At 50.0% G+C, this 8817-nt stretch overlaps 1 long non-coding RNA gene across 1 annotated transcript; it reads left to right on the top strand.

Annotated features, from left to right (window-relative positions):
- The first annotated feature begins 922 nt into the window (after positions 1–922).
- On the top strand, positions 923–7814 carry LOC129060417 (uncharacterized). Its single transcript, XR_008527119.1, has 3 exons — positions 923–1032; positions 5338–5512; positions 7729–7814. It is a non-coding gene; the product is annotated as an uncharacterized LOC129060417 (long non-coding RNA).
- Positions 7815–8817: the final 1003 nt, after the last annotated feature.

Below are 8817 nucleotides of genomic sequence, written 5' to 3'. Positions count from 1 at the left end.
TCAGCCTCCCAAAGTGCTGTGATTACAGGTGTAAGGCACTGTGCCCTGCTCCTTTTAATTTTGTGATCTTGGCAAATCTGTCTCTCTCTCTCTCTTTTTTTTTTTTTTTTTTTTTTTTGAGACGGAGTCTTGCTCTGTCACCCAGGCTGGAGTATAGTGGCGTGATCTTGGCTCACTGCAACCTCCACCTCCCAGCTTCAAGCGATTCTCCTGCCTCAGCTTCCCAAGCAGCTGGGACAGGCATTCACCACCACGCCTGGCTAATTTTTGTGTGTGTATTTTTAATAGACATAGGGTTTCGCTACATTGGCCAGGCTGTTCTCAAACTCCTGATCTCAGGTGATCCACCTGCCTCGGCCTCCCAAAGTGCTGAGATTATAGGCGTGAGCCACTACGCCTGGCCAAATCTCTTGAACTTGATGGGTTAAGTGTCCTCGTATGTCCAATGGGGATAATTATAGTTTCTGCCTTACAGGGTTGTCATAAGAACTGATAAAATGCATGTAAAGCCTGCAGATCCACATTTTCTCAGTGATTGATTGATTAGTTTCCAGCAATGTGCCAAGAAAACAAAGATAAGTAAGATATGGTCCCTGGTTTTAATAAACCTGAAGTTTCTTGACAAGTCTGTGTCAAACATGGTAATACCTTTCTTACTCCCTGCCTGACGAGGCCCTTCTGGCAATACATTATTAAAATTAATGGTTAATTGTATTATATAACATTAATTATATGTAAGTATATATTATATATAATATGTAAGTGTATATTATATAATATGTAATTATATATAACTAGTCTCCAGTCATAAGAGCAATTTGTGATATTTTAGAAAACATAGGGGAGGGTTAGAATCACCCTAATCCCTCCATTGTGATAGAATTCATTCCTTCCAGATATGCTGCTTGGCAACGATTATATCACACGTCACATACGTCTGGATCAAGTGTTACTTTGCAAGTATTCAGCTATGGCATTAAAGATCCTTTCAAGAATCCTTTTGAATGGCTTCTCTAGGTGACACAGCAAATGGTGAGCAGTGACACACATTTATCCTCTCCCCCATTATTAGAGATATGGGCGGGTTTTTCTCTCAGTGATAAATAATGCAAAATAAACATTATTATTCAGGGGTTCACTTTTTATTTATTTATTTTATTATTATTGTTATTTTAGACAGTCTTGCTCTGTCTCCCAGGCTGGAGTGCAGTGGCACGATGTCAGCTCACTGCAACCTCCACCTCCCAGGTTCAAGCCATTCTCCTGCCTCAGCCTCCCAAGTAGCTGGAATTTCAGGCGCCCACCACCATACCTGGCTAATTTTTGTATTTTTAGTAGAGACAGGGTTTTACCATATTGGCCCAGCTGGTCTCAAACTCCTGACCTCAGGTGATCCACCCGCCTCAGTCTCCCAGAGTGCTGGCATTACAGGCATGAGTCACCACACCTGGCCAAGAATTCACTTTAGTTCTGCTCTTTTATACCTGTTGTTTTACTCTGTGCTCACGACAATGCTGTGAGCATTGGGGTACATTATTATCCCCATTGTATAGACAAGGAGATAGAGGGTTTGGCCAATTAAGCAGCTCCCCTAAGGTGGCCCAGACTCCAGTGGCAGCCTCTGGAGTGGCAGCCTTTGGATCCACATCTGTGTGAACTGTTTTTTTTTTTTTTTTTTTTTAAATGGAGTCTCGCTCCATCTCCCAGGCTGGAGTGCAGTGGTGTGATCTTGGCTCACTGCAAGCTCCGCCTCCTGGGTTCACTCCATTCTCCTGCGTCAGCCTCCTGAGTAGCTGGGATTACAGGTGCCCGCCACCACACCCAGCTAATTTTTTGTATTTTTAGTAGAGACGGGGTTTCACCATGTTAGCCAGGATGGTCTCGATCTCCTGTCCTCGTGATCTGCCCACCTTGGCCTCCCAAAGTGCTGGGATTATAGGCGTGAGCCACCGCGCCCGGCCTGTGTTAACTGTTAATACCACCCGGCTCAGCCTTGTCCATGGTTAGTGCTGTAAACTCGACTTCTTTTTGCAGTGCTGCTGTGAGTACTTTCAAGGCTTTTTGTCCACACTGCAAACATGCTCTGCAGCCTCCGGAACAGTGTCTAGCATGTAGTATGTGCCTGACAAATATCAAACTAATGACTGAAAACGGTGGCAGTATACGAGCTTGCCTTTTTCACTATGATAGTACCTACAATGGGGATTCTCGATAAAGAAAAAAGACAGAAATGTTATTGTTACTTTAATTTGCACTTCTGCTGGGTGTGGTGGCTCACGCCTGTAATCCCAGCACTTTGGGAGGCCAAGGTAGGGGGATCTCTTGAGGCCCGAAGTTCAAGACCAGCCTGGCCAACATGGCAAAACTCTGTCTCTACTAAAAATACAAAAGTTAGCCGGACATGGTGGTGGGTGACTGTAATCCCAGCTACTCAGGAGACTGAGGCAGGAGAATCACTTGAACCTGAGAGGCGGAGGTTGCAGTGAGCCGAGATTGTGCCACTGCACTCCAGCCTGGGCAACAGAGTGAGACTCTGTCTCAATAATAATAATAATAAAATAATTTGCACTTCTTTGATTATTGATGAGATGAAATATGTTTTACAAATACCCACCACTACATATTTATAATTTCTGGCTTGTGGATTTTGCTATCCATATTATTTGCCCTCATTGTCTATATCATGAGACCCCATTAATGTACTGGGGTCTCTGTGGGGTTTTTACCCCTTAAGTTGTGTAAGATTGTTATATGGCAAGAATATTAACTATTTGCTTGTCATGTTAATTGTAACTATTTCCTCCAACCTGTTGTTTGCTTTTTATCTGAGATTACATTATTCCATCCCACAGGATTCCTAAGTATGCATCCATTCTCCTGGGTAAACCACGAGTCTCAAAAAGTAGGCAGCAGGCTGGACCCGGTGGCACACGCATGGAATCCCAGCGCTTTGGGAGGCCAAGGCAGGAAGTTGCTTGAGGCCAGGAGTGCAAAACCAACATGGCAAGACTCCATCCGCATAAGAAATAAAATAAATTATCCAGGTGTGGTGGTGTGTACCTGTTGTTCCGGTTACTTGGGAGGCTGAGGTGGGAGGATCACTTGAACCCAGGAGGTGGAAGATCCACAGCCTGGGTGACAAAGCAAGACCCTGTCTCAAGAAAGAAAAAAAAAAGTAGGTAGCAACTGTATCTTGGACTTCTCCTCTTTCAGATCTTTGTCAGGGGTCTGACCACAAAGTCATGTCTTTTGTTTATTTTTTTGAGATGGAGTTTTGCTTTTTTTTTTTTTTTTTGAGATGGAGTTTTGCTCTTGTTGCCCAGGCTGGAGTGCAATGGCACAATCTTGGCTCATTGCAACCTCTACCTCACGGGTTCAAGCAATTCTCCTGCCTCAGCCTCCTGAGTAGCTGGGATTACAGGCATGCGCCACCACGCCCAGCTAATTTTGTATTTTTAGTAGAGACGGGGTTTCACCATGTTGGTTAGGCTGATCTTGAACTTCCGACCTGAGGTGATCCACCAGCCTTGGCCTCCCAAAGTGCTGGGATTACAGGCGTGAGCCACCACACCCAGCTGTTTTGTTCTGATTTTTGAGACAGGGTCTCACTCTGTCGCCAGGCTGGAATGCAGTGGTGTGATCACAGCTCACTGCAGCCTCAACCTTCCAGGCTCAAGCCATCCTCCCACCTCAGCCTCTCAAGTAGCTGGGACTACAGGCTCATAGTCCACCAGATCCGGCTAATTTTATATTTTTTGTAGAGACAGGGTTTTGCCATGTTGCCCAGGCTGGTCTCGAACTCCTGGACTCAAGCAATCCTCCTGCCTTGGCCTCTCAAAGTTCTGGGACTATGGGCGTGAGCCACTGCACCCAGCCACAAAGCAGATTTCTAATAAAGTTTTCTCCAGGCTCACACAACAAAAGTGCACTTGATGGACACTGTCACTTCTTTTGAGTAAAGGCTCCCCAAGATAGAAGGTATCACCATTTCCATTTTGCTGATGAGAAAACAGAGGCACATAGAGGCTAAGCGACTTGCCCATGAGGACACTGATTGTAGTGGTCAAGCCTGGATTTATATCCTGTGCTTCCTCCATCATGTGGAGTTGCTGGGGGTAAAGCCCAGGTCAGTGACAGGCAGCTGGTACAAGTCCCAAGCCCCTTTTCCTTGCTGGGTTGGACTCATGGCCTTGGCTAAGCTGTCATTCTGCCCAGTGTCTGAGAGGGAGACAGAGAGAGAGAGAATAAGTGTATCTATGTGTTGCATAGGATGAGGGGAATCAGTTGGACTAAGACTGCATCGTGGAAGGCCTTGGATGCGGAGCCAGCGTCAGACTTCATTCTATAGAATATGTAGAATAAGCATACTCAGATTCTCCACCACATCCCCTCCCCTTCCCAGAAAACAAGAACCAACCCCACCCTGACTGTGGAGCCCATAACTGGGAAGCCTGAGACCCTGAGCACTTGAGGTGGCAGAGCTGGAAGGGCCTTGAGAAACACCTGACCATCAGCTCTCGTCTACCTCACAGAGGAGCGACCCAGGCCCAGTGAGGGGTGGTGACTCAGCCAAGGTCACACTACAACTTAGGGATTAGAACCCAGGTGTCCAATGCCCAGCTGAAGACCCTATCTTCTAATCACCCAGCCCCTCTAAACACAACCGGGGTATCTGTGAGCTAGCGTGAAGCGCTTATTCACTCACCCACTTATTTCATTTATTCAATTAATATTTCTTCCTTTTTTATCATCTCTGAGAAGCTGTGGCTATTCAATTAATATTTATTGAGCACACTGAGGCACAAGAACACATGACAGTTTCTATGTGTGACCATGGGACTTGTGTAGTCAATGAGCCTCCAAGATATGATACTGCCATGCCAGGACAGCCGCGCGCACACACACACACACACACACACACACACACGGAGTAGCTGTGGTCATCTGGGCCTGCTCAAGAGTGCAGTGGTCAGAGCAAGGGCTTTACAGCCAGACAGGCCCAGCTCTGCCACTTACTTGGCTGTGTGACATTGAGCAAGTCACTTAACCTCTCTGAGTCTCAGCTGAAAATCATGTAACATGGTGATAATAATTATACCTGCCTCACAGAGTTTTGATGAGAATAACAGGTACAAATTCATTTATTCCGCATATATTTATTGAGTTCTTACCATGTGCTAGGCACTAAGGTTACAACAGTGAACAAAACAAAATAATCTCCGCCCTCATGGAGTTTACATTCTTGTACATACATGCTAACTTGTGGCTCCAGTGCAACGCCTGGCACACAGTAGGTGCTCAATAAATGGTTATTTCTCGCCCTCTTCTCCCACCCAGCAGTACGTCGTGGGTGAGAAGCCAGGCGGGAGCCTCTTTCTTCTCTCCCGCTTCCATCTGCAGTTCTCGACTCCAGCCCCAGTACCTTGCAGAAGGCTCTGGCTCCTCCTTCAAGAGTAGGAAGAGGGTGGGCAAACAGCGGCAAACAGCTGCAAACACTGCAGATGAGCAACAGGTAAAAGTGTAGTAGTAGCAATGCTGCCCTTGGCCTTGGGGATTTGATAGGAAAACTGAAGGAGGCTGGTAAATCAAGAGGGTGGTGTCTGGGATTCTGCCCCTCCTTGTCCAGGCAAGGCTTCCTGTCACTGAGGTGAAGGCCTAAAGGGGAGTGTTTGCCAGAGAGGGGAATTCCTGAGTTGCAGTCTGCCCTGGACTGGGGACAGGTTACCTGGCTCCACGATCGAGTCAACCAGCCTTCACTGAGCACCTACCGCCAGGCCCTTTGGAGACCATGATGTAAATGGGTCTTCTCCATAAAGCCTATACCCTGCCCACTTTGCAGGGGAGCACATCCAAGCTGGGAGGGGCTACATGCTTTGCAGCAAATCACAGAGCAGGTCAGCAGCTGAGAGGAGCTGAGCCCAAGTCTGTTCTGTCTGACTCTAAGGCCAGCAATGACTGTAAGACAGAGGAGAGAAGGAGGAGGAGGCCCCAGTTGGCCCAAGGCCCCAAGGCACCAGCAGTGGGAGGGAGGGGGCTGGGGAAGAGGGGAGCCTCCACAAGTGGGTCTCAGATTCAGGCCCCCAACACACAAAAGCTGAGCTGGCTCTGGCGGAGAAAGGGGTTTCCTAGTTGCTCTGGGGCTATTGAAATCTAACACAAGGACAATACTTCCTCCACCTGCTTTGGGGGTCTGGGTTGGGGGAGCAGGGACTATGACTCCCAGACAGCTGGAGGGGCAGTTTGGGGGAAGTGGGAGGACGCATGGTGGACCCCACAGACCCCTCCTCCTGCCTTCTGTTTCTGAGTGTGCCTCAGCCTCACAGCAGTGCCTCAGCCTCACAGCAGTCCGCTACGGTGCCCATACTGGAGGGCCAGGGGGCCTGATGGAGAGGTCTGCTGAGCCTGCCTGGAAGGCCCCAGGCTGGAGAGGTCCTGGGCTGGTCTGACCAAAGCCACCTGTGGCTGGTGGAACTGGAGGAGGTGGTAGAGCAGTGAGAGAGGTGCTCTTGTTTCCAGGCTCATGGCCCAGATCTGGGGATTGAAGTCATAGACAGGAGGTGTCAATCAATGAACTCTAGATGGAGGAGTCATCACCCTGACCATTCACCCCACTGATCGCCACTCCCCAGAACCTCCCCTTCCACCTGCTGCTCCACAGTTCCTCCAGAAGTGGGGTGACTAGAGTGCACATGGCAGTGCATTAGGAAAGGGGTTTACCATCCGCGGCTCTCCAGCCCAGGCCCCCAGAGTCAGGTGGGGCTGGTCCGCACTACAATAATGCACCCGGTCTGCCTAGGAGTCAGGGAGTGGTTGACTTCCTCCCCCAGCCCCGTCTCAGCAAGTCCAGCCTGGTCCCCATGAACTCAGGCCTCCCTCCACCCCTCCAATCCCCAGTCCCTCGGCTGGGCGTTCCATGTGCGGATCTGAGTGTGCATCTGTGAATGAGCTGAGAGGAGTGTGCAAGTGCAAGTGAGTGTACCTGTCTGCAAGTGTGCAGGTGAGTGTGTGCGTTAAGGAGTGTACATGTACATTTGTTTGCCCGCGTGCATATGTTAGACCAGGTTGCTGAGCACCCATGCACGTGCAGCTTGTACATCTGTGTGTGAGGGTCAAGAATCAAAGAACCTCAAGGTTCCCCGGGACCCTGGAATCTTTCAATCCCCACTGTAGGTGCAAATACATATGTGGGTGTGGGTCTGTACATAGGGGAAGGGGGAAATGCCACCAGGAGCTTTGACGGACACTCTCAGAGTGCCAGCTCGCTGCCAGGCCAGGCGCCTAACACACAAGATTTTAACCAGCACAATAGCCCTGAGAGGTAGGGAAGGTGACAGCCCACTTTATAGTGTCTCAACTGGAACGCAAGACATGGTCCAGGCCCCCCACTGTAGGAACCCTCGCCATGACCTAGTAATGGGAGTGTGAGGCCCCGAGAGGGGACAGGTGTAGGCGTGAGTGTGCGCACCAGGCTGCGTAGGGGAAGCGAGGGTGGAGAGTGGGCGTATCAGAGTCTCGGCACACACCTGGGAGCTGCGTGGAGCACAGGATGTGGTTGCAGTGAAAGTGAGTGAGGCTGTGAGTGTGGGTGAGGACGAGGGAGTGTGCTGCGAGGGTCTGGGGGAGGGAGAGAGAGCAAGGGGATGTGCGAGTCTGTGTGCATCTGAGTGAGGGTGTGGGAAACGCATCGAGTTTTTTCCTTTTTTCTTTCTCTTCTCTGCCTTCAACCAGGAACAGATGTCTGAGCAGTCCGACGAATTGGAAACATCTGAAACAACTGTCCGAGCTGAAGTATAATAAATAGACCTTTCATCACATTCCCTAGAAGGGGGTTGCTGGGGACAGGCTCCAGGGGGCATTTAGAGGGGCTGGGGGTTGAGAGTGGCCTGAAGATGGGTGAGTGGAAGGACAGATAGACTGGTCTCCGCTTTCCTGGGAAGAGCAGACTACCCTGGGAGGAAGGGAAGGCAGACCTGCCCTCAGCACCACCTAGCATCCATAGGCCTTGGTTTTCCTATCTGTGTAGTGGGTTTGGTATTCAGTCTGTGTAGCGGGCCTAGTCTGGGACCTGGCCCCCTAAGGAAGAAGGATTTTTTTTCTTTTGAGATGGAATCTCCTTCTGTTGCCCAGGCTGAAGTGCAATGGCGTGATCTCAGCTCACTGCAACCTCCACCTCCCAAGTTCAAGCAATTCTCCTGCCTCAGCCTCTCACGTAGCTGGGGCTACAGGTGCGTGCCACCACGCCCGGCTTATTTTTGTATTTTTAGGGTTGGGGTTTCACCATGTTGGCCAGGCTGGTCTCGAACTCCTGACTTCAGGAGATCTGCCTGCCTCGGCCCCCCAAAGTGCTGGGATTACAGGCGTAAGCCACCGTGCCAGGCCAGGAAGAAGCATTTTTAACTTGGAAACAGGCTGACAGTTAACCAGACAATGGGACTGAGGGTCAGAAACCAGGCCCTTGCCCCCTGCCCCTGACTCTCCTTGGGCGTGGCCTCTGCACTACCCGCCCCACCCCACCCTGCACACCTCCCAATGCACACATGGGGCCTCCTAGATCCCCAAAGCTTACGTGCCTTAAACTTTCCAAAGCAAGATGCACTGTTCGCCCCCCTCCCCTAGATGTGTTGGTTTGAAGGGTCTGGTGAGACTATTACAGCTGGGGCTGGTGGAAGCAGGCAGGGGCCTGGAGAAGGGAGCTCAGCCGTGTTGGACAGAGGATGTTCTGCCAGACCTCACCACCACCCTCATCACGTCCCAGGCCCACATCTGCCACTGCTATAGAGGCACATTCCTAAGAACTACCCAGGAAGTGGAGACCCA

Source organism: Pongo abelii, chromosome 1, assembly GCF_028885655.2.
Source record: "Pongo abelii isolate AG06213 chromosome 1, NHGRI_mPonAbe1-v2.0_pri, whole genome shotgun sequence".
Taxonomy (NCBI): Eukaryota; Metazoa; Chordata; class Mammalia; order Primates; family Hominidae; genus Pongo; species Pongo abelii.
This window is presented reverse-complemented; position numbering and strand designations above follow the sequence as displayed.